Source organism: Macrotis lagotis, chromosome 6 (assembly GCF_037893015.1).
Source record: "Macrotis lagotis isolate mMagLag1 chromosome 6, bilby.v1.9.chrom.fasta, whole genome shotgun sequence".
Lineage (NCBI taxonomy): Eukaryota > Metazoa > Chordata > Mammalia > Peramelemorphia > Peramelidae > Macrotis > Macrotis lagotis.
This window is the reverse complement of record NC_133663.1, coordinates 116,517,379-116,544,593: the sequence shown is the minus strand read 5'-3', so window position 1 is coordinate 116,544,593 and position 27,215 is coordinate 116,517,379.

Here is a 27,215-nt window from a genome sequence, read left to right as displayed (position 1 = left end):
GAATCAGCTATGAATGACTTAACAATATGATTGAAGACAATTCCAAAGGACTCATGAGGAAAAATGTTATCTACATGCAAAGAAAGAATTGATGAGGTCTGAATGTATATCTAAGCATAAAATTTTCAATTTTTTATTTTTCATGTTTCTTTTTTCTTTTAGTCTCATCTTTTTCTACATGTTTTACATGATTTTATATATATATATATATATATATATATATATATATTTACATAAACTATAACAAATTGTTTACCATCTTAGAGAGAGGGAGAAAGGGAAAGATGAAAGAGGGAGAGAGAAAATTCAGAATTCAAAAAGATTTTTAAATTATATTAAAATTTGTCTTTACATATAATTGGAGAAATTCAAAATTAAAGTTTTTAAATGTATTTCTTAACCAAAATTGCTTTTTATACTTTCTTCTATTCAATTAAGCAGTTAACCAAAAAACCAACAACTAAGTATCAGACTGGGCTAGATGCAGGGGGTGAAAATATAAAACTGAGAAAAAACATGTCATATAATCTTGTAGAATAAAGGTAGTGACTCAAGTGAGCTCTCCCAAATCACATTCTAAACAGTTTTAAAATAATGCATTAATTATAATAATGCCAAAATTATAAAACAAAGAATGGAATGAAACAATTTCCTAACCAAATCCATTTAGAAGATCAGCAGGAAAGGTCTGCCTCACAGGTGTGAGAGTGACTTGCAGTCCTAAGCAGGTCATGTCTAGGCAAACCAGCAGCAAGCCTTGGGGAAATAATGAATTAATAGCATGTGCTTCAGCAGCTCTCAACCCACAGATAGTAAGGAGTGGGTAGGGTTGGACAACTGGTCAAAAGGAGATTACAAGGAACCCTATTTTGGCACCAGGAGAAGGACTCTGTTGCACTGGCTACAGACAATTCCAATTTGCAAACCCAGGTTGAAGAGGAGAACTAGAAAGGTCACTCAACTGGTTATAATATGTAATGGCAAAAAATGCTTATGGTCACTTACAGACCAGAGCACAGGCCAGGAGAGCAGGAGAGCAGAGACCATATCCAAACTTAGATGATACCCCCTTGGTAGAACTAAAAACATATAAAGCCACAGAATTAACTCTGAAAAACAGAACCAAGGAAAAAAACTCCTGAAGCTTTAGATAGTGCTCCCTCTACCCCCCAAAACACAGAGTACACCATTAACATCAAATTAAAAGTCAGGTAACAAGCTGGGAAAATGAACAAACAACAACAAAAAAGAAAAAAGTGAGCAAACAGCAAAAACAGAACCTGATCGCTGAAAATTACTGTGGTGACAGGAAAGATCAAAAATTCAGTAGAGGACAGCAAAGTCAAAAAAAAAAAAGCTACATCCAAAATCTGAAAGAAAAAAAGACCCCAAAAAAGAATTACTGGAAGAGTTTGAAAGGATATTAAAAATTCAAATAAGAAAAGAGGAACAATTGGGAAAATCAATAAGAGTAATCTATTAAAGTCATGAAAAAAGGAGTCAATGGCCTAATTAAGGAGACACACACACACACACACACACACACACACATACACACGAAGAAAATACCATCTTAAAACCAGAAAAATGGCACAAAAATCCATAGAAGAGAACAACACTTTAAATGTACAATTGACCAAATTGAAAAAAGAGATAAAAGAAATTCACTAAAGAAATCACTTCTGAAAAAATAGAACTGGCAAAATATAAAAGAAGGTATAAAAGTTCTCTGAAGAAAATGATTTCTTAAAAATTAGACTTCTGGGAAACAATCTTCACAACAAGAAGTTCTGATAAAGGTCTCATTTCTAAAATATATAGAGAATTGCATCAAATTTATAAGGTCACAAGTCATTTCCCCAATTCATATCAAAGGATATGAACAGACAGTTGTCAAATAAAGAAATTAAAGCTAAATATAATCATATAAAAATACTCCAAATAATTATTGATTAGAGAAATGCAAATTAAAACAACAATGAGGTATCATTTTATAACTATCAGATTGGCCAGGATGAGAAAAAGGGAAAATGATCAATGTTGGAGAGGTTATGGGAGGACTGGGATATTAATGCATTGCTGGTGGAGTTGTTAATGGATCCAACCCTACTGGAGAGTGATAAGGAACTATGTGCCCAAAGACCAATAAAACTGTTCATAATCTTTGACCCAGAAATTCCAATTCTAGGTCTATATCCAGAAGAAATTATTAAAAAAGGGAAAAGTCCTATATGTTCCAAAATATTCATAGCAGCCCTTTTTTGTAGTGGCAAAGAATTGGAAATTGAGGGGATGCCTATCAATTGGAGAAAGACTAAAAAAGTTAGGGTACATGAATACTATGCAATATTATTGTTTTATAAAAAAAAGCCATAAATGTTCAGACTCTAGAGAAGCATGAAATGACTTATGGGATCTAATGCTGAGTGAAGGAAGCAGAACAAGAGAACAATATACATATACCTACAACAGCATTTTGAGATGAACAACCTTGGTGGGAGCAGCTCCTATCAACAGTTCAGAGCTAGGACAACTGTATTTTACTGGCTATGGACAATGTTATCTCCATCCAGAGGAAGAAAAATAAAACAAAATAAAACAAAACATACATGCACACACAACAACAACAACAACACTTCAAAATCTGATGAGCACTTTATAAAAATAATCTCTTATTTATCTCTTTCCCTTAATCTTAATTCCTCACAACTAATCTGTAAACATGTTTATCGAAATATGAGGGGTTTAGGAAGGGGAGGATGGAAGGAAATTTTGTAACAAAAATATGTATGTGCATATAGATGAAAATGGATAAAAAAGAAAGTTAGATTTGATCAAACTAATGACTCCATGAGACACAAAGAAACAAAACAAAATCAAAGAATTTTTAAAATACAAGAAAATGTGAACTATCTCAATGGAAAAACAACTAATCAGAAAAATAGGACTCTTATAGACTTCCAGCCAAGATGGTGGAGAGAAGACAGGCACTGTGATAAGTACTCCTCTTTCCCCTCAAAAATAACATGAGAGAAACCTCTTAACAGAAATTCAATCAACAAAACACAGAAAGAGAAGCTAGGAGAAGAACATCTGCCAAGAAGGTCTTTCTCAGGGGACTGTGGGTGAACAGGGAGAGGAGGACAGAGGATCAGCATGGAGACAGCAGCTAGAAGAAGCCAGAGGACCAGCCTCAGCCATAGAGACTTTGGTGAGTGCCAAGTGTGAGATCCAATTTTAGCTGTGGAATCTTTGGCCTGGGGGAGAGCAGCTACGGAAGGGTGAGTTCCAGAACAGCGTCTCAAAGCATGCCTGGAGAACAACCAGCTGGGCCAGGGACCTGATCTCCATACTTTCAGGAGAGCCCTTCACCCAGAACAAACAATAAACACCCCACCACCGCCACCACCATCATTGTCACCACCTTCTCAGGGCAACAGAAAGAGATTAACTCCTTCCCCCAGGGCCCAGACCAGTGTTCAAGGTCAACTCAGACCCTGTTGCTGAGGACCTCAAACACTCCAAAGAAAGCAACCAGCGCTCCCCTACTGACTGACCCTTGGAATTACTAAGCTAAGTGAACAAAGCCTCTAAGATCTTCAAAAGCAAACCTCTGAGAGTCAGCTCCCCACCCCAACACAAGATGAATAAAGGCCAAAGAAAAGGGGGGGGGGGGCATGGAGAAATACTTAGAAGAAAAAGATTCTAACCCAGAGAGATCTAGCACTGCTGAGAAGAATATGAATTGGGCTCCAGTCCCGAAAGACTTCCTTGAAGAGATCAGGGAGGAGTTTAAAAATCAATTGGAAAAATTGGGAAAAGAAACTCAAGAGAAAATTAACACATTGCAAGAGAAAATTAACATCACACAACAAGAAAACAAGTCCTTGGAAAATGCAGTTGAACAAATACAAAGTTAGAATAACTCTCTCAGAACGTCAACTGGGCAAATGCAAAAAGAAAATGATTCTCTCAAATCCTCAATTGGGCAAATGCAAAAAGAGAATGATTCTCTAAAAACTGCACTTGGGCAAATAGAAAAGTCCTTCAAAAATAGAATGGAACAACTGGAAAAGGAGTTGTAAAAAATAAATGAAGAAAAATCTTCTCTAAAAAAAAGAATGGAATTGGTGGCAACTGATGACTATATGAGACAACAAGATTGTGTTAAACAAAACCAAAAGATCAAAAAAGAAGAAGGAATGTAAAATACCTCATCAGCAAAACCACTGACCTTGAGAACAGATCAAGATGGGAGAATCTGAGAATTATCAGCCTACCTGAAACCATTGAAGAGGGAAAAAAAAGCCTAGATCAATATTACAGGATTTAGTGATGGAAAATTGCCGTGATATCATGGAAACAGTGGGCAAAATAGTTATTGAAAGAAAACATCGATGCACTGCAGACAGAGACCCTAAGATGAAAACACCAAGGAAAGTTGTGGTCAAATTCCAGAACTACCAGATAAAAGAAAAAAATCCTACAAGCAGCCAGAAAAAAAAAAAAAGAAAAAATTTAAATACCAAGAAGCCGCAATAAGGATTATGCAGGACCTGGTCATAGCAATATTAAAGGATCTAATGGCCTGGAATGAGATATTCCAAAGAGCAAGGGAGCTTGGAAAGTAGCCACGAATCCAGTACCCTGCAAAGCTGAGCCTTCTCTTTCAGGGAAAAATATGGACATTTAGTGAAATGGGAGACTTTCAACATTTCATGATGAAAAGACCAGAGCTAAATAGAATATTTGGACACCAAACAGGAGGCTCAAGAGACACATCAAAAGGTTAAAAAAAACCGCTATCCACTAAGATGAAACTGGCTATATACCCACTTGGGAGAAAGAGTCTCATAGCTCTTGAGAATTGTAACTCTATTAGAGAGAATATACATAGCCAGAAATGATGGACACTCATAACTTTTCTGTGACTCAGATAGAATGATTTAAAAAAAAATTCCTCCTTTAAAAGGGGGACAGTAAGAAGATGGGAGGATGGAGGAGAATGAATGGGGTAAATTTTATTATATCAAGAGTTACAAAAGACCTATTGTAATTGAGGGGAAGAAGGGAGAAGGTGAGAACCACCTGAATCTTCATGTCATCAGACTTGGCTTAAAGTTAGCTTAGACATACTTAGTCAAGTTAAGAAACTTATGTTACCTTTCAAGCATTAAAAGGGGAAGGGAGACAGGGAGGGGGGAAGGGGTAACTAAAAGAAGGAAGAGAAGAAGGGGAAAAGGGAAAAGGGGGAAAATGGGGAGGGGGTTGATATAAGAGGGTAAACAAACTGAAGGTAGTGGTATTCAGAAACAAAACACTGGGGAATATGGATAAGGGGGAAAAGGGGGGGAATATAAACAGAAGCAAGATAGCATGGAGGGCAATAAAGATTTAGTAATTCTAACTTTGAATGTGAATGGAATGAACTCTCTCTTCAAACATAAGTGAATAGCAAAGTGGATTAAAAACCAGCATCCTGCATTATGCTGCTTACAAGAAACTCATCTGAAGCAGAGAGATACATATAGAGTAAAGGTAAAAGGTTGGAGCAAAATATATTTTGCTTCAGCTGAAGTGAAAAAAGCAGCAGTAGCAATCTTTATCTCAGACAAAGCAGCTGCAAAATAGATAGCATTAAAAGAGATAAGGAAGGAAACTATATCTTCTTAAAAGGTGCCATAGACAATAAAGTAATTTCAAAATTAAATATGTATGCACCCAATGGGACAGCATCCAAATTCTTAGAGGAGAAGTTGAAAGAGCTACAGGAAGACATAGACAGCAAAACTCTACTAGTGGAAGACCTAAACCTCCTGCTCTCAGATTTAGATTAAATTGAATCATAAAATAAACAAGAAGGAAGTCAAGGAGGTAAATAGATCATAAGAAAACCTAGATATGAATGGAGATAGAAAGGAATATATCTTTTTTTTCTTCAGTACATGGCACTTACACAAAAATTGACCATGTACTAGGACATAAAAACCTAATGATCAATTGTAGAAAGGCAGAAATAGTGAATAAATCTTTCTCAAATCATAATGCAATAAAAATCATATGCAATACTGGGTCAGGGAGATGTAGACTCAGAACTAATTGGAAACTAAATAATCTCATTTTAAAGAATGAGTGGATCAAGTAACAAATTATAGAAAGAATTAATTATTTCATCCTGGATAATGACAATAATGATACAACATGCCAAAACCTATGGGATATACTTAAGGTGGCTGTCAGGGGATATATTATTTCTTTAAATGCTTACATGAAAAAATTAGAGAAAGAAGAAATCAGTAAACTAAATATGTAACTACAAAAATTAGAGAAAGAACAAATTAAAACCCCCCAATTAAATACAAAATTAGAAATTCTAAAAATTAAATAAGAAATTAATAAAATCAAAAGCAAGAAAACTGTTGGACTAATAAATAAAATGAAGAGTTGGTTTTATGAAAAAAAAACCAATAAAATTGATAAACCTCTGGTCAATTGGATTTAAAAAAAGAAAGAAGAAAACCAAATTGCTAGTATCATAAATGAAAAAAGTGAACTCATCACCAATGAGGAAATTAAAGTAATAATTCAGAATTATTTTGCCCAACTTTATGCCAATATATTTGATAATCTAAGTAAAATTTCTTAATATTTACAAAAATGTAAGTTGCCCAAAATAAGTGAAGAGGAAATTAAAAACCTAAATATCCCTATCTCAGACAAAAGAAATTCAACAATCCATTATTGAACTCCCTAAGAAAAAATCTCCAGGGCCAGATGGATTCACAAGTGAATTCTATCAAACATTTAGGGAACAATTGTTTCCAATTATATATAAACTCTTTGGAAAAATAGGTGAAGATGGAACTCTGCCTATTTCCATGACACCAACATGGTACTGATACCTAAACCAGGAAGACTTAAAACAGAGAAAGAAAATGATAGACCTATCTTCCTGATGAATATAGATACAAAAATCTTAAATAAAAATCTTAGCAAAATGATTACAAGTTATCACTAGGATAATATATTATGACCAAGTAGGATTTATTCCAGGAATGCAGGCTTAGTTCAATATTAGGAAAACTGATAGCATAATTAATTATATCAAGAACATACCTATCAGAAATCATATGATCATATCAACAGATGCTGAAAAAGCTTACAAAATACAGCACCCATTCCTAATAAAAATGGTTTGTTCCTTAGAATAATAAACAGTATCTTTCTGAAACCATCAACAAGCATTATATACAATGGGGATAGTCTTGAGGCATTCCCAATAAGGTCAGAGGTGAAACAGGAATGCCCATTATCACCACTACTATTCAATATCATATTAGAAATGTTATCATCAGCAATAAGAGAAGAAAAGAAATTGAAGGAATTACAATAGGGAAGGAGTCAAAACTCTCACTCTTTGTAGATGACATGATAGCATATCTACAGGATCTACAGAATCCCAAACAGTCATCTAAAAAACTACTAGAAATAATTAGCAACTTTAGCAAAGTAGCAGGATATAAAATAAACCCTCATAAATCCTCAACATTTCTATATATGACTAGCAAGATACAGCAGAAAAAAACTAGAAAGAGAAATCCCATTCAAAGTAACCTCAGGTAAAATAAAATACCTGGGAATCTACCTGACAAGGGAGACTCAAAAACTTTTTGAAAACAATTACAAAACTCTTCTCCACAAATAAAATCAGATTTAAATACCTGGGCAAACATCAACTGCTCATGGATAGGTCGAGCTAATATAACAAAAATGACAATTCTACCAAAACTAAATTTCTTGTTTAGTGCCCTACCAATCAAAATTCTAAGAAATTACTTTAATGAGTTAGAAAAAGTTGTAAATAAATTTATATGGAGAAATAAAAAGTCAAAAATTTCCAGGGATTCGGTGAAAAAAAGTAGAAAAGACGGTGCCTTAGCCTTACAAGATCTAAAATTGTATTATTAAAGCATCAGTCATCAAAACTGTCTCATATAGGCTAAGAAATAGAGTGGTGAATCAGTGGAATAGATAATAGGATAATCATTTTCTTAAGATAACTTGGGAGTGCCTTAAGAAAGACCTGACTGACCTCCAGGGGTGAAGGTTTGATCCAATTGAAGTGCAAATATTTCCAGAAAGATTAAACTTCATCAATAAATAAGAAGCTCTGGGGGCAGTCTTGGCTTCAGTCTTCAGGAACTTTCACCTCATAGACAGTGTGGGAAAAACTGAAGGGTGCTCTACCATCCCAGGTACAAGGCTCAGTTGTGCCCACCAGATGTGATCCTGGCTGCAGTTGTGGAAATGAAGGAATATATCTTGGTGAGTGAGGGGCAGGGACTTTGTTGACTGTGGGTGCTTACAAGAGAACAGAGTCGTTTTCAGTTCCAGAGGAAAAGGATGAGGCCAGAGGAAAAGGATGAGGTAAAGTTTGAAGCCCTGGTTTGGATCACAAGAATCAAGTCCATTTGTGAATGCAATGTGGATGGTGGTCATAGCAGTGGCTCAGGGGTGGAGAGGAGTGTCAAAGTCAAGTTTCCAGACAGTTTATCAATAGTATGAAAAACCTGAAACTTGAGGCATCATTTCCCACATCTTGAGATCAGAACCAATTATAATGATGAATGATGAATGATGTATAAGTATAAGATTGATGAATAAGTATAGGAAAAGGCACCTGACCATAGATAGTTATTGTGGAGATAGAGGAGATCTGGGTTCAAACTCAAAAGAAGATAGAGAATTTTTTTTTTTAAAAAGCCACTTCTATTCCAAAGAAAAATGTCAAATTATCACCAGTCCAAAAAATAATTCTTGGAAAAGCTTAAAATGACTTTTAAAAATCAAATAATAAAGATTAAGCAAAAATTAGAAAAAGAAATGCGCAATCCAAGAAAATTATGAAAAGTCAAACAATTAGAAAAAAAAGAGTTCCAAAACTTAAGTAGTAATAGTAGTAATGCTGGAACCTTATTCACTTCAGAATTAGATTTAAGAGGAAATAACATATATAATTAGAAAGGTATAAAAGTGCTCTAAATTTATAATGAATAGAAAGGCAATGGAACAGAATAAGGGAAGGTCTTTTAGAAAGGTGAATAAATCATGAAATAGGATGTAGCAAGGAGAAGATAAGGGAGGGATTCTTTAAAAAGTTATGGATTAGGGAGGTAATAGTTGGAGGTAAATTAGACCTGTAAGGAAGTATAGAGTAAAATGAAAAGGTGAAAAGAACAACAAAAAAATAAGATGGAGGGAATAGGGGCGGCTAAGTGGAGCAGTGGATCAAGCACTGGCCCTGGAGTCAGGAGTACCTGGGTTCAAATCCGGTCTCAGACACTTGATAATTACCTAGCTGTGTGGCCTTGGGCAAGCCACTTAATTCCATTTGCCTTGCCAAAAACCTTCAAACAAAAGATGGAGGGAATACACAACTTGTACTTTTATCTTCGAATATGCATGCAATGAACTCAGCCATAAGATGGAAACAGCAGAATGCATTAAAAAATCAGAATCTGACAATATGTTGTTTACAAAAAAATACATTTAAAATGAGAGATACTAAGAGAGTTAGAATAAAGGACTTGATTAGACTTTATTATTCTTCAGCTAAGGTAAAAACAAAACAAAACAGGTGTACCAAATCTTATCGCAGACTAAGTTAAAACTAAAATAGAATTTAATTAAAAGAGATGAAAAGGGGTGGCTAGGTGGCATAGTGGTTAAAGCACTGGTCTTGGAGTCCGGAGTACCTGGGTTCAAATCCAGTCTCAGACACTTAATAATTACCTAGCTTTGTGGCCTTGGGCAAGCCATTTAACACCATTTGCCTTGCAAAAACCTAAAATAAAAAGAGATGAAAAAGGAAACTACAATATGATGAATGTTATCATAGAAAATGAAGCAATCTCAATACTAAGCCTATATACACCAAAATGCTATAGCATCTAAATTTTTTAAAAGATTATTTATTTTGAGTTTTACAATTTTTCCCCTAATCTTACTTCTCTCCCCAACTCCACCCCAACATCTAAATTTTAAAGAGGTTAAATGAATTTTAAGTGGAAATAGATAGTAAATTATAAAAGCGGAAAACTTTCACCTTCCTCTCTCAGAATCAGTATAATCTAACCAAAAATTAGATAAGAATTTGAAAAGGTGAATAGAATCATAGTTAAGCTAAATATGATAGTTAATTGAGAGAACTGAATGGAAACAGAAACACACCTTTTATCTCAGCAATACATGGTACTTGACAAAAATTAACCATATGTTAGGGCAAACAAACTTTATTGATAAATACAGAAAAGGAAAAATATTAAGAGCATTCTTTTCAACTAATGATACATTGAAAACTAAATAATTAAATCCTAAAAATGAATTGGTCAAAGAACAAATCATAGAAATAATAATTTTGTTAGAGAAATTGACAGTGGGACACATCAAAACTTTTGGGATGCAGCCAAAACAAAATTTAGAGGAAATTTTATGTCTTTAAATGCTTACAACAATAACATATAGAGAAAGACCAAATCACAAATTGGACATATAATTAAAATTTTAAAAATTAGAAAAAATAACAAATTAAAAATTCCTGATTAAACACTAATTTGAAACTCCTAAAAATCAAACATTAATAAATTTGAAGTAATAAAATCATTGAACTAATACATAAAGCTAAAAAATGTTATTTTATGACAAAAAACAACAAAATAGCTAAATCATTGGTTTATTTGATTTTTAAAAAAGAAAGAAGAAAATCAAATTACATTATAAAAAATGAAAGAGATAAATTCACCACCAAAAAGAAGAAATTAAAAAAATAATTAGGAACTATTTTTCCCAATTATACACCAATAAATCTAACAATTTAAGCAAAATGGAAGAATATTTACAAAAACATATATAGACCAGAGTAAGAAAACAGAATACTTAGATAACCCTATTTTTGAAAAAAAAAATAAATAAGAGATCAATGAACTAACTAAGAAAAAATCCCCAAGACCAGATGGAATCACAAGTGAATTCTACCCAACATTTAAAGGACAATTAAACTATTTTAAAAAATAACTTATGAAGTTCTAAATCTTTTTATGACACAAAGAAGGTACTGATTCCTAAACCAGAAAAAATAAAAACCAAGAAAGAAAACTATAGACCAATGATCTTAATGAAGAGAACAAGATTTTTGTTGGCTTTGTTATTGATATAGTTAATTATGCCAATAGTTTTCCTAACATGGATCTTGGTATAAATCCCATCGGGTAATAGTATATAATCTTTGCTGTTATCACATAGCTAGTAATTTGTTGATATTTTAAATTTTAAATGGCTATACAAATGTCTATGATAATGATATTTTAGTATGTCTTTATTCTTCCATTAAATCTATCTTATCATATTGATTTCCTAAAAATTTAACAAACATCCTGCCTCTCAGTTTTCAAATGAAGAAATAAATGTTATCCATACTCATAAAAAAAAGCTGAAATCTCTATTGATTAGAGATAAACAAATTAAAACAAGTCTGAGGCACCACCTCACACCTATCAGATTGGCTGATATAATAGAAAAAGAAATGACAAATGTTGGAGAGGCTGAGGGAAAACTGGGACACTAATGCACTTTTGGTGGAGTTGGGAACTGATCTAACTCTCCTGAAGAGCAATTTGGAAATATGCTCAAAGGGCAATGTAACTGTGCATACCCTTTGATCCAGCAATATCACACTATTAAGGTTGTAATGCAAAGAAATCATTAAAAAGGTGAAAAGACCCATATATACATAAAATATTTATAGCAGTTCTTTTTTGTGGCAAAGAACTGGAAATTGAGGGGATGCCCATCAATTCGGGAATGCTAAACAAGCTGTGGCATATAAATATTATGGACACTATTGTTCTGTAAGAAATGATGAGTAGGCAGAAAGACCTGCTGCTGCTGCTGCTGAGTAAGATGATCAGAATCCAGTGAACATTGAACACAGTGACAACATTATGTGATGATCAGCTATGGTAGACTCCTGAAATACAGTGATCAAAGACAATTCTGAAAGACTTGTGATGGAGAATACCATCTATATCCACAGATATGGAGTTTGAATGCAGATTAAAGCATACTATTTTCACTTTTTAAATTTTATTATTGCTTTTTCTTTCTTGTGGTTTGTCCTTTTGTTCTGATCCTTCTTTCACAGCATTGCTAACTACTATGGAAATATGTGTAATACGATTGCGCATATATAACCTATATCAGATCGCTTATTATCTGGGGAGGGGGGGACAATGGTGAGAGGAAGAATACTTTACAAAAATGAATGTTGAAAACTATCTTCACATATAATCAGAAAATTAATTAATTAAAAATGAGTAACAAAAAGGAAAAAGAAAAATGCTCCAAATCATTATTGATTGAGAAGAAATTTTAATGCACTTTGGGTGGAACTGTGAACAAATATAACCATTTTGTAGAGCAATCTGAAACTATGCCCGAAGAGTTATAAAACTGTGTAGATCCTTTGACCCATTAGGTCTATTTCTCAAGACGATCAGGGAAAAAGGAAAAGAATCTATATGTTCTAAATTATTTATAGCAACTCATAGTATATGATTGGAATGGAAGGAAGATGTAATGTCTTACATTAACTGATTCAATGTGAATGGAACAGAACTAATATAAAACTGTATACAGAAAGAGCAGTATTAATGATTTAGTTTTGTTTTTTTGTTTTTAGTTTTTACAAGGCAATGGGGTTAAGTGGCTTGCCCAAGGCCACACAGCTAGGTAATTATTATGTGTCTGAGGCCAGATTTGAACTCAGGTACTCCTGACTCCAGGGCCGGTGCTCTATCCACTATGCCACCTAGCTGCCCCAATTTAGTTATTCTTAATAATGCAATGAATCACAATAATTCTGAAGAATTTGGGATGAAAATATTATTTATTTTCAGAGAAAGAACTGATAAAGTCTGAATGCAAATCAAAGAATACTTTTTTAAAAATTTTTCTTGGGTTGTAGGTTTTTCGGTTTTCTTTCACAACATAACTAATAAGTAAATACTTTGCATGATTGCATAAATATAACTTTTATAAATTTGTTTACCTTTTCTTTGAGAGGGAAGGGATAGGGAGGGAGATAATTTTGAACTTAAAATAATTTTAAATGAATGTTATAATTGTTTTTACATGAAATTTGAAAATTATTTCAAAAGGAAAAAATTATCTAATGAGGAAGGGTTAAAGTATAGTCATAAGACAAATAAATATAGTATCTCTAGAAAAAATATATATATAGTGACTAGTAATACAATTAACAATTGTGAGGATCAGGATAAGCCTCCTGAAACATTTTTCAAAAGACAAATACAGAGAAATGTTTATTTATGAGTTAGTCCATGTTCATGTTGCCTTGGCAAAGATACTAAAACTGGTTAGTATATCTTAATTGTAGGTAGACTAACTTAATTTTCTTTTTTTCTTTTTTTTCAGAAAGACCCATGGCATGAAAAGTATGGTTATGCCATGGTTTTCTTAGAAGCCTTCACCCCAAATCCTAAGCTAATATTTTCAGTGAACAGCCCAGTAGATTGACACCAGCTCTCTCATATAGAAACCAAAATGTGTAAGAAGGAACTTTTAGTAAAACTTAAAATGAAAATTTACATGAAAACCATTTGGTAATTTTTCAATAGGCATATCCCAACATCCAGTAGCTTATAAAATGGCACTCCATTCTAGCACTTCAGGGAATTCTTCAGGGAATCAGGGTCATGTGACATGACAGTAAATTTCTTAGGTTAAATTTGAACTCAGGTATTCCTGATAGTACGACTAGTGTTGTGGCATCTATAACTTAGATTGGTGAATCATTGCTCTCTGGAGTGCCTAAACTATGTGCATGCCGAGGGCCTCTCTTCTATTATGCTTAGTCATCTTGGGAGCAAAGAGGTCATAATTCAGGATCCAAGCTCCAGGTAAGCAGGAATACCCTTAAAAGCTTTATAAACTATATATATATATATATATATATATATATACATATATATATATATATATATATATATATATATATATCATAGGTGAAAAAAATAACATGATTTAGAAATTTTTCCAAGCATTGGATTGAAGATAAGCAATCTTTATTTTAAAATCAGTAATACAAGAGTAGTTAGGTGGCGCAGTAGATAGAGCACCGTCCCTGGAGTCAGGAGTACCTGAGTTCAAATGTGACCCCAGACACTTAGTAATTACCTAGCTGTGTGGCCTTGGGCAAGACACTTAAACCCGTTGCACTGCAAAAACCTAAAAAAAAAAAAAAAAATCAAGAATACAAAAATCACTCAAGTGAATCTCTCTTAGGTTATGGAGTATTTTGTATAGTAAGAATAATATGCATAAAGTTAAAAAGTGATTGCAACCCTTCCTAATATATATGTATAAAGTTGAAAAAAATGAAAATAGTGAAATCCTTACATATTCAGCAAAACTTTTAAAAGTATTTATAAAAACATAAGTTGAATTGTAAAATCTATTTTCTGAATATCCAAAAAGACCATTTAGGTTCTTATGGTTTCAGATTCCCATCTGGACTTATATTTTTGAGCTGATGATTGTTTGTAATCTGTCTCTTTTGGATAAAATGTAATGCTGCTCATAATTACACCAGTCACATTCTGATTTTACTCTCATTACCCCTACAATCCACACTCATACAAATGTGAATGTACTGCTGAATGTAAGTGGTGTCAACCTTTATAATGGATGGTCAATGTAATTAGAACATAGAAATCTGGAAAGAAAATTGCTTTTTAGTCAGTATTATCTTGTCAGAGATTTTACCTCTAACTAGTTAACTTGACAGTTTTACTGAAACTTTGCAGAATTACATTTTTGGTATCGTGTAGCTGTCTTGTTTGATTTTGTTTCATTCCTGTCTGTCCTCCCTGCCCAAATTCTCCACCCTTCCTCACCCCTTCATGCAATTAAGTTCATAACCTCCTCAACTACTCTAAGTACAGGTCAACTAGAAAAGCATATTCACTGTTGTCCTAATCATTCCACCAAATGACACGTACAGGCAGGTACTCAGTACATTGGCTAACTGAAGAAAATTGGATGGCAATTTTTCAATTTCATCAAGGATCAATATGGGATTTAAAGGGCACAAAAGAATGAACTAAATAAAACCCAACATTTTTCTAATTGAAACAATATGAATGGTTATAAAAAAATTTTAAGCCATTTCATCTCAATAAGATTAGCACCAGGGGGGAAAAAGCTGTTTAGGTTGGAGGTGGGGTGTGGTGGGGAACACAGCCACACATGTGGTTTTCATTTTTAGAATACAGCTATTATTGGCTCCAGGGACTTCTCAAAAGCCAGAGTGTTGGTATTTGTGTTTGAATAAGCAGAGTTGTAAAATACCCCTATTTTTACACCTTTTTAGATACTTGGTATCCCACAGAGTCTCAGCTGCCATTGATTAATGAGTTACTCCCTAAGAAAGCAGATCTTTGAAATCAGCACATAGTTTTAGTCAATGGAACTGGGGGTGGGGGGGGAGTCCATGTTAATTATCCAAGATTAGCCAGGATTGTAAGAGTTATTTGTTTTATACATGACCATAGATTCTGTAAATGACCTTCACCCAGTGCTGTTATTAGGCATTACCAAGTTTCTGACAATTAAGTGTTTTAGAGTATAATTTCTTGTTATAATTTTGACCTTGCAATTATCAAATGTGTTTTTAAATGATCAATATAATTAAAATCAAATTCAGTAAAGGATAAATACCAGTAAACAGTTTAAGCATAGAATGGGTCGATCCAGATGATCATTTAATAAATAGTCCTTTTAAAATTATGGGAGTTTTACATCTTTTGTCAAGTTAATTGATCTTAATCACAACAATAACGGATGTTTAATTTTTTCTTAAACTACCACAATTAAATTAAATTACTTTGGAACACAGAACATTTCGGGGAGTAACGGATTTTCTGATTTCCATAAAGGTTAGATGTTAATAGTTAAAAAGAAAACGAATTGTGATACAATGACACAGACTTCATAGTTGTTTCAATGATATGCATTTCAAGAAAATATCCTCTAGATGGCAGTGTTTACTGCAGTTAGAAATCGAAGGTTTTCTAAAAGAAGGAATAGAATAAAATTCAGTGAAGTTGGCAAGCTAATATACCTAACATTTTAACATTAAATGAAATAGTGTTCTCTCTCTCTCTCTCTCTCTCTCTCTCTCTCTCTCTCTCTCTCTCTCTCTCTCTCTTTGTTCAGTGTGGTCACACAACATAGTTCAGCATATCTTATTCAATTCCTATTTTTTTAAATGCAAATAAATTAATTTAGATTTAATTTTATATACATTTATTTTTATTTAAATCAATGTAGGAAGTGGACCTGTGATTTTCATTATTGGAGGGGGGGGGGACTCCAAGGTGAGGAAACTTCCTCTAATAATTCAGGTCAGTACCTCCTCTGCTACTTATAGACGTAGAGAATTGACAGGAGCACTCAGAGGTTAAGTGAAGACTTCAAAAATTGCAGGAGTCAAAAAGAAGTATTTGAACCCTTCTTTCCCTGGATTTAAGAACAACTTTCCATCCATTCTATTACAATGCTTCCAGACATTTACACACATTTATGTATGTATGCATATATATCAATATAATATTTGCAAATATATTAATACATAAGTGTAAAATATGTATATATTGTATTTGTAATATATCATGGAAAAAGGAATCTAGAACTTATGACTTCACTGATGTAAAGCAATTCAGGTGTGGAAACCTACTTCTACCAAGGTATGTTTGGGACCAATTACAAATTAAATGTCATAGAACCTTAGCCCTGCTGAAATCACTTGTTTAGGATTACCCATTTAGTATTGGTCAGAGGCCACCACTTGAATCCAGATATACCTGCCTTAAAGAATGTTTCTCTGTACATTATCCCTATTATTTTTCATATATATATATATATATACATATATGAATGTATATTTGGCATGCATATTTGCAATATACAGCAATATATTAATATTTATATTATATATAAACACATGGGAAGCATTTTAAATAACTCTATTTTCCTTATAATCACTTGGTAAAGTAAGTAGAAAAAGAATTATTATTCACAATATTTAAATGAGATAAGAAGTTCAGGGTGAGTTGTTCAGCATCACACAGCTAATAAGTATCATCCAGGACTTAAACTCAGATCTTACTCACATCAAAACTTCTTTCCCAGGTTGGCCAATCACTTCTTACTGTCGCACAGGGCAAATAAAGAAAGGATGTCATCAGAGTTGTGTGAACAGAAAATCAGATTGTTTAGTCATATGACACTGGCAAAGGATAACCAAAGGAAAGCCTGCAAGTTATGTGGGCATTCATCTAATGTCAAAAGAATTAGGGGAAAGTCCTAAACACAATTAGATCGATTCCCTGAAAAGGACATTCAAGGGGATATCTATGAATTACTATCTGTACCATGGTGGGGAGGGAGTTATCTGTATAGGAGATCAATCCAATTGCATATAGACTAAACTATACATATACATATATTTTTATATTTCCTATATGTTCATATATAGCATCTGTAATCATTTGTGTATATATTGTATATATATATGTATATATATATATATATATATATATATGTATATATCTGTAATCATTTGTGGGGAGGAAGGGGGCATAAAGGCCATACTGTCTTGGATGATATTCTTAGTTGTCAAGAAACCCATGGTTTATTTCTAATTCTTCCACCTAATATTAACCTGTATGACTCTGTCAAAGTCAGACCCTCTTTAGAAGTTATCTCATCTGTATACTGGGGACAAGGCCCATAAAACCTATTTCACATGGCTGTTTTGAGATTCAAATATCATAATATTTGTATATTTTAATTCCTACATACATATAAAATATAATTATGGTCCTGTTACTTCTCTCCAGTTGTATTTTCTTGATCACTAGTTTAAGGTTGGAGCTATCAATCAATCAATCAGTCAATCAATCAATCAATCAAATGTCTACTATACTCAAACACTAAGATACATGCTAGGGATTGTTTATGTTGTTCAATCATCTCTGAATCTTTGTGACTCCTTGAATCATAACATGCAAGCCTATCTATAGTTCCCTATCTTTCAGATTCTGTCCAAGTTCACATAAAGTGTTTTCTTGATATTTTCTGTCTATCTCATCTGCTATCTCCTTTTCCTTTCCTTATTCCTTTACTCTTTCCCAACATCAGGGTCTTTTCCAACAGGTCTTATATTCTCATTATATGGTCAAAGTAATTAAGCTTTAATTTAATACCAAAATATTTGACTTTCCAATGAATAACCTGAATTAATTTTACTGATTTCAATTCCTTGCTGTCATAGGATCTTTCAAAAGTCTTCTCATTTTCAGATCATTCAAATCATATCAGATTAAATTTGATTCAATTTAATTTAAATGAAAAAATAAATAGCAATAGAATAAATATAAAATATGATATGATAAAATCAATATAAAAATAGATAAATCATAAAATTAGATCAAAATTGATTTTAAATAAATAATCATTCTGAAAAGAAAAAAGAGTGTTACTTATCAGGACTTTTTTCAAAAGTTGAATCTTTCAAAAAATTTTTTATTTTTTCCACTTTTGTAGGATTCTACTCAACTTAATAAAGCTCCTATAACCAGGCTTTTATCTATAGAAATTGTTATTGATATTTAGAGTTAGCCCTAAGCAATGATTGTAAGGTAGGTAAGGTTTGCTTCTCTGTTATTCCACTTCCCTGACTGCACACTTCTATTTTCCTCAATCATTTGGATTTTCTATAGTTGCTTGCTTCTTGTCTACTATCATTTTCAGCCCATACCATTCTCCTTTCCAGTTATGCCTTTCCAGGAAATAGCCTAGGTTTCAGGATTATTTTATCTTTCCTCCCTCTTTTCATGATGAAAACTGCTAGTTAATCTCAGCTAAATTCTAGGAGGGAAATTTCATTCAAATAATTAATACTAAAGTTATTTTTTGGATTACAAAGCAGCTAGATTTCAACTAAAGCCCCCATCCTATACATCTAAGTTCTCAAGAGTATCTTTCACTTTAAAAGATGAGGTCTGTTAATCAATGAATCCTCATTTCAAATCAAGTCATAAAGTAAAGACAAAATTAAGAATTTTAAGTATTATTAGGATATATTTGAGGTCCTGAGTACCCTTTCTCTGAAAGTCCTCTACTCTTAAAAAATACTATTTAGCAAACAACACTGAATAGCTTCTTTTTCAGATGCATTAGAATTCCCTCCCTATCTATACAAAGAAGGTATTTCATAAGTGAGATTGGCATTCCTTAGCCAATAGGTTTTTTAAAAAAACACATTGGCAAACAACAGATGTTTACTTTCAAGTCTGTCAAAAATCATCCCTTCTTATATTTTGATTTTGAGGTTAGTAACTCATGTGAATAAAGGACAATGTGTATATCTCAGTCATATTAATCCAATGAATTGCCTTCCCTTGACCTTGTTACAAAAATGACTCTGAAACAATGCAGTGTGTGCTGTACAGGATAAGTGAGAATCTTAATTTGATTATATATATATATATATATATATATATAGATAGATAGATAGATAGATAGATAGATAGATAGATAGATGATAGATAGATAGATAGATAGATAGATAGATAGATAGATAGATAGATATACACTCCTTTTTTTCTGAACTGCCTTGGTTCCTAAGATAATTTCAATTGATCTGTTTCCATATTTTACAAATTGTTTCCTCAATTTGAATTTGACAAACCTGATCTTTTATTAAAAACAAAATCAAGCAAAAAAGTAACCTCTATTGTTAGAAACATGATAGGTTACAGGTCACAGATTGAGGAGGTCTAACTTCTATTCTGGATTCTATCATTAGTTTCATGATTTTCAGCAAATTATCCTTCTGGTCTAAATTCTCTGACCTGTAATGTAAGAGAGTATTGTTACAAATTCATCTGGTTCAAAACTGAATTGATTCTACTGAATTTGTTATAATTTAATATTTGATCCAGTATGAATAAGTGCAAATGATATTAAGGAGGGAAAAAAAAGAATGTGAAGAAAGTTTGCTATTGAGTAGTTAAGTAGAATTAAGTTACTGTCAAAAAACACTTTTTACATTGATACATGGTGAAATTCCAGCATCAATATATGGAAATAGCACTGGTTTGGAGTCAGAAGACCCAGATGCAAATCTTTTTTTTTTTTTTTAGGTTTTGCAAGGCAAATAGGGTTAAATGGCTTGCCCAAGGCCACACAGCTAGGTAATTCTTAAGTGTCTGAGGTCGGATTTGAACTCAGGTAGTCCTGACTCCAGGGCCGGTGCTCTATCCACTGTGGGACCCAGCTGCCACACAAGATGCAAATCTTGACTGTGCCATTTACTCAGTGATTTTGGACAAGTCACTTAATCTTTCTCGTCTTCAGTGGCCTCATCTGTAAAATGAAAATGTTGGACTAGATGATGTCTAAAGTCCTATTGTTTAAAATCATATGATACCATGAAGAATAGCAAAGCACACACACACACACACATATAAATATTTATATCACATATATGTATATATATATATATATATATATATATATAATATAAGCAGGAAGCTCAAGATGGGAATTTAGAATTTCTCTCATATTTAATCAGATTATTCCTTTATAACTATTAAGATACTTGGAAATTTCTCTTAACTCCTTAGGTAAGTTTCTTTAGGGAGCATTATTTTCTTATGTGTCTAAGTTACATAATTTTCTTTGTTCCATTTAACTAAGTTGTTTGCTTTGACTCTCCACCTGAATAGTAGGACCTACCATTTCCCAGGGTAGTTCAAAAAGTCTGGCTATTTTCTTAACTAGAAACAATATTACTAGGGAGGAGAATCATTTATTTCTACCTGCTCAAATTTAAGTGGTACAACTTATCCTGTATGGTTTTTTTTTTTAAGCTGGTAGCATTTTTTCAGAGTGAGAGTGATAGTTGGGAAGGTCAGGTCAAAGACTGATCAGTCCAAGTTCTATTATTGTTGTGCTAAATGAATACCTCCTCTCATTCTCCCATAAAAATGGGGGTACATTGGACCTTATTTCCTTTACAAAGACCTAATATCAAAACAAAATGTGTAATCTTTCTCATATTGCATATGTTGAAGTACTAAATTTACTTTTGCCTTCTTTTGCTTGTTTTCAAAGGAAAATCCAGTAAAGTTTTTCAACCTAAAATGTCTTGTGATTTGAAAAATTTTAGTTCTTACTAAAATGACATTTTTCTTTTTTATATCTCTCTTTGGGTCTGCATCACCTTGTATTAAGTACATTCTAACAAGCTGGTGACCTTCGCTCACACATCTGAAAACTTTTGAGGCTTTTGCTGTTTCCTTAGAAAGCTGGGGATTTCACAGACAAATCATTGACTGGGATGTTGTAAATTCCTTGGAATGGGAAATGGTGCAGACTGTGCATTTACGCCTTATAATGGATTCTGCAGACATGAAGCTTTCATTTATTTATGCTCTGATTTTTTTTTATTCCAGTTAAGGAGATGAAGATCACTAAGAAAGTAGAATGGCTATTTACTTAATCCTCAGACAAACATGCTAATTCTTTTTAAAAGCCCTGCTTTTCCCCTTTTCTTTTAACTAGGGTGTTTGTTATCTTTGATATGTAGTTAAGTCAGGGTTACCAAAGTACACAGATAACAAAAAAAAAAAAAGGCTTCCTGAGTCATGCTAAGTCAATTAGAGGATACTTCTAAGTTGAATTTGGTTTCTGCAAAAAGATCTAAAAATAAAAAACAAGACTTGTCTGCATCCTGCCAGGACTCAGTAAAGCCAAGAGGTATGTATGTATTAAATCACAAATGGGATTTTCATAAAATAAGATAGGCACTTAGGTTAAATGAATGAATGAATACAATATAGCAGTTTTTGAGATGAAAAACCTTGGAAAATGAAATTGCTTTATTAATTTGATATTCCATCATTGTGTGTACCTCATGACCTTTGCTAAAGGTATTTAAAGAAATGGGGAGTACAAATGACATCACTGATCCTTTTGAATTTCTTTCCTCAAGTATAGGAAAACAATTCTCCAGAGGAACTTTATGCAAGTGGTGGTGGTGGTAGTGGTGTATTTGAAATTAGATTCTACCCTATATCTTTTTATCTCCCATCAGTTCTTTTCAGTTATAAACAATGTGCTTAGAAATCTTTGTGTGTTATTTGTAGGTTTGGGAACATTTTCTATTTCTCTAAAAGAGAATTGGCTGTATTCTGCTCAATATTCTGATCCAACAGTTATTTTGAACAAAATAAATAACATGCGGGCCTCAGAGAATAAAAAGTAGTTTATGTAATATAGCAAGGCAATTACACCACTTATAAGTGACCAAATAATTTCATTTTAAACACCACATATTTATTACTCTCCTTTTTGTTATTTCAAAGTTTATTCCCTTTGTTTAGCTAAATGGCTGCCTGAGTAAGGGGAACACACACTTTACAATGTAATCCAAGTCTATAAATAATCTGAAATTTAAAAGAAATAGTAACAAAGTATATGAATTTAACATTTTTCCTCGATTGTATAATAACCTGATGAAACTGTAGCAATAGAGAATGTCAGTTTAATACTGGGAGAAGCTTTAGAGCTCCAAATCTGACATCTATAATCATTGTCAGTCATAAAAATATAGCAGATTTGGTTAAATTTAGTTCAGCCATTCAAACAGAATAAAGGTTGTCACCTGCCCTCCTCTGTGATTTGATTACCTAGGACTCGGGTTTTCCTCAGAGGGGTAGTCAGAAGAACGATAATAAATACTGAAAGGAAAGTTTTATTCAAGAAGCATATTACTCTTTGCACATCCTTAAATGTGTTAACTTTTCTTATGTTGTGTTAACATCCTGTGCTGTCATTTCCTAAATAGCATGGTTTACTTGAAGATTTCACTTAGAAATATAGTATAATGGTCTGTCCTCTTATGTAAAATAGAGATCATGATACATTGTATGCCAAAGGAACTATAGTGTTTTATGATTAATCTCTGTGAAGTATATTAAAACACTTGGATGAGGTATACAGCATTGGAAATGCATACAGAATTATACACTTTTTCCATTTTTAAAATAATTCCATGAGGGTACTGATCTAGTTCTTCAGATATGAAAAAAGAAAGTCCTGGACTTCTCGAAAAGGTCATCAATTCTATACTTCATGCTCTACATCCTTAAATTATACACACTGGGAACTTATTTGAAAATGCTTTGAGATCTATAGTCTAAATCTGCTCCATAAGGATTTCAGGGCATTAGTAAAATACAGATGCCAGTCTAATCAACACTCCTAATCAAACTGAACTGTATAAAAACATGGGCTAGATACTTTTATGGCATGGAAATGTATGTATTCAAAACATATGACATTTGAATATATAACTGTTAATTTAAGAAATGTGGAATGTAAAAAGGGAGCAGAGTTACACAACACCAGTATGAATTAGATCTCTGTAGACTGTATACAGCAGCCGTGATTGCATTTTATTCCTAGACCTGGATCTTATTCTTCAATCAGGCAGCCAAACATGAATCAGATTCTGACATCAAGTATATAGGATGAGGCCCTAACAAGTAAGGATTTGTCTCATTTGTGGAAATTTTATGTAGCCAGTATAGAATAATCAGATTGTTTCCAGAAATCTGAAAATGTGAGTCACTGTGATAACAGATTAGAATTAAATACATCCTAATAACAAAAGGTAGATTATATATATAATGATGTGGATAAATAGCTATTATGCTAATGTAGCAAAAAGAAAAGTAAGCCTGTGATTTTGAGTCCAATAAAATATTGCATAGGGAAAATGTGATTAGGACAATTTGAGAGGCTGCTAAAGAAAAGTACAATAATCCACAGAGATTTCTAAACAAATAAACCCCACCAGTAAGTTTCTCCTATATCAATAATCCGGAAGCAGTGCTTATTGGAAATAACATGGCTCTTTAGGAAGAGAATTCTAAGTATGTTTTCCATTCAAATGCTTATATAGTGCTCTGGGGGGAAAATATCTGCTTGTAATATTAAAGGGTTAAAAATGGCAGTCTCTTGAGATTTATGTTCTTCTTAAAATATTGTGTTCTGGTGTAGAGTCTCATTTTTTTTGTATCAGGAGTCAAGAATATAACATGATAGTAATATTGTCAGGAAAACATCTGTCTCTAGACCTTTCTTCCCCTAAGAGGTTAACAACTTTAACTTAAGATAAGTTAAGAAACCACAGAATTTCAGAGTAGGCAAATAAATGTGAACATGACTGATTGTTTTCAAGTCAACTTCTCTGCCACCTTCAAAAGCAGTCTTCTCAGAGGAGATCCTGTCCAGGCTCTAATACTGCCCAGGGGACTGACCTCTGATTTTCTTTCATTGGTTTTCAAACTGCCATTAGCTAAATCATATGATGATTACTTCTCTGCTTTGGTCCTATATTCAGAGTATGTTAGGTTCAGATTGGTAAGCATGAGGTATTGATGACAAATCAAATCAGAAAACTTCAGTTTAGCAATAAAGTTAAATACTTACTTCTGAGCTATGTGATATAACTATATCTTGACTTAAAAATGATGACAATGTGATTAGAATGTGAGTGTGTTATGTATAGGATGTTCCTGTATGGAATGAACTAGAAACTAATGCCTATGCTTCTATCCACTATTCCTATATACTGTGTCAGAAGAGTTCATTTATTAATTCATACAAACAAAAGAAGCTAGTACAGTGAATGCTTGCCATTCTGAACAATGAAGTATTTTCAGCTATAGACTCTGCAAATGGTAAAAAGGTCTTACACAGTGTGCTAAGATAAAGAATCCTCCCTTAATTTGATCATATTATATAGGGTATGTGTATTAAGATTTTCCCCTCTAATCTCAGAATTATATCAGAAAGCTTTTAGTGGTCCATTTTCTGCTTAAATGTTGCTTCTCTTATAATTTCAAACCAGTTCTAGAGTATGAATTATCTATCTAATGTCTTCAAAAGATGATTAACTTAATTTTTTTGCAAAAGAACTTTTAAAAATGTTAATGTAAAAATCCCCTTTCCAATGCATAATCACAAAACAGACAATAAATGCTTCACACCACAACATAGTGCACAAAAAAGAATAAAAGGAAAAGTTTGAGAGTTCTTAGTCAACGTTACCTGAGGAAAAAGAGTAGTGGTATTTTGTTTTGACTATCTGTGTATATATGAGAATATCATCTCTGCTCTCAAGCATTCTTTAAATAACTATTTCCAACCCTTAGGTATTTTTAAAAAATGTGTCCCTGACTTTGCTACCTTGTTTTGCCTTTAATGGTAATATTTTAAATCTAAAATGTCATATTTGAGGGTAAAGTATAGCAGGCAGAAAAACAGTGTGTTTTTTCCTCATTATTGTTGTATTTTTCCAAGTATGTTAAAAGACCTGAAGAGAAATATTCAGGCAAATAGCTAGTTTTTACAATGAAAGGTCCACTTACGCTTTTGAAAAGTTGAAATATCAATTTAATAATCGTCCCTTTAGTGACTTTCTTTCCCTGAATACTTCGAAAGTTATTAAAAAATAAAGGGGAATTATTACAGTGAATTGTTGCAACATCACTTTCTGGACATTAGGTGAATTCATAATGCTTGTTGAGAATCTCTGCCTTAAAGTAGGTAACAACTACTCTGTAACGTTTGTGGTTTGAGGGTACAAAAGATTAGAAAAATACTTTTAGGGTCAGAACTGGAAGGGGGGAAGTTAAATCCTTTTCCTAATGAAGCCTCATTCAAACCTACAAAAAAAAAATAAGAAAGGTGCGCACAAGTAAATGGAAGCAGAGTCTAGGCAGGAGTCAGGGAAATATGAATTATAGATGAGGAGACATGTATTAAATATAAAGTTGAAACTAGCAAAGAGGACAAGAGGAAAGAGAATCTTTTTCTCTACACCAAGAGAAAGCTGTCTAGGACGCTCTTCGGAATCCCTGAAGGCAAGTTGGATGCACAATGTGTCTACAGTACCATTTCTTGCGGCAGAATCTTTCTAAGCTCGAGGTCTTTAAAGACTTGCGTTTGCTGAGGAAACCAGACGGAGACAGAGTCAGGCAAAGTCCCCGCTCCCGCCAGCCGCCTCTTGCTCCCGGGGATGGGAGGCTTCTCAATGGAAAACAAGACACGTTGACTAGATTAGGTTTTTGCTCCCTTTCCCCTCTTATTCCTCCAGGCAGTTCCCGGGATCCCCGGGCACCGTACCGCCATAGACTAGGGCAGTAGCGGCTACACGTCCGGAGATGCAAAACCTCAACTGCCCCGGATTTCTCCCACTCCGACCCTCCCTTCCCTCTCAGTCTACAAGAACGCCTGCAAACACCGCCAGCCCCCAGACTGTCATCTGGACAAATGTATGTGCTTTGCATATCTTCACTCAGGTTGCGTGTTCTTTGCCCATCCCCAAACCCCATCCTCTTTAAGACAAAGAATTCTTGCGAATTTCTCCTGCCCCAGGCTCCTCTATCCCCCATCCAAGTCGCTGGGGGTGACCCCTCCATTTAAGAGGAACGAATGCAAAATGGGCGCAGGCAGACATGCCCCTTTTGCTCTAATCCTTTTCAAGAGGCTGTTCCCCGTAGCCCGTCAAGCTATGGGGCGGGGGGGACTGGGGGTTCCTCCGGAACACGTCCCTGAGTCGGAGTAGCGCGTACTCCCAGCGCCCCGCTCCCTGCGCTCCCCCTCTCACTCTCAGCATTATCCAAAAATGGTGCTGCTGCTTGCCGCCGCCGCCGCCGCCGCCGCTGCGTCCGCCGCCGCCGCCGCCAACCACCGCCAACCACCGCCTGCAGCCCTCCCCAACCTTCCCAGCCTACAGGCCATTAGCCATTCTGCACACCATGGACTCAGCATCCTCGCCCGGCACTCTTCCCCAGCCCTCACTTAGACTTCGCTGACCTAAGTCCCTGCCTGCTAGGCTAGGGCAAAAGCTTCCGACTTGACTTGCTACTCAAAGCTGCAGAGCATGCCCAGTGCTTTCCCCTTCCCCTAGAATCCTTGCTTAGGTTGTGTGTGTGTGTGTGTGTGTGTGTGTGTGTGTGTGTGTGTGTGTCTGTGTGTGTGTGTGTGTGTGTGTGTGT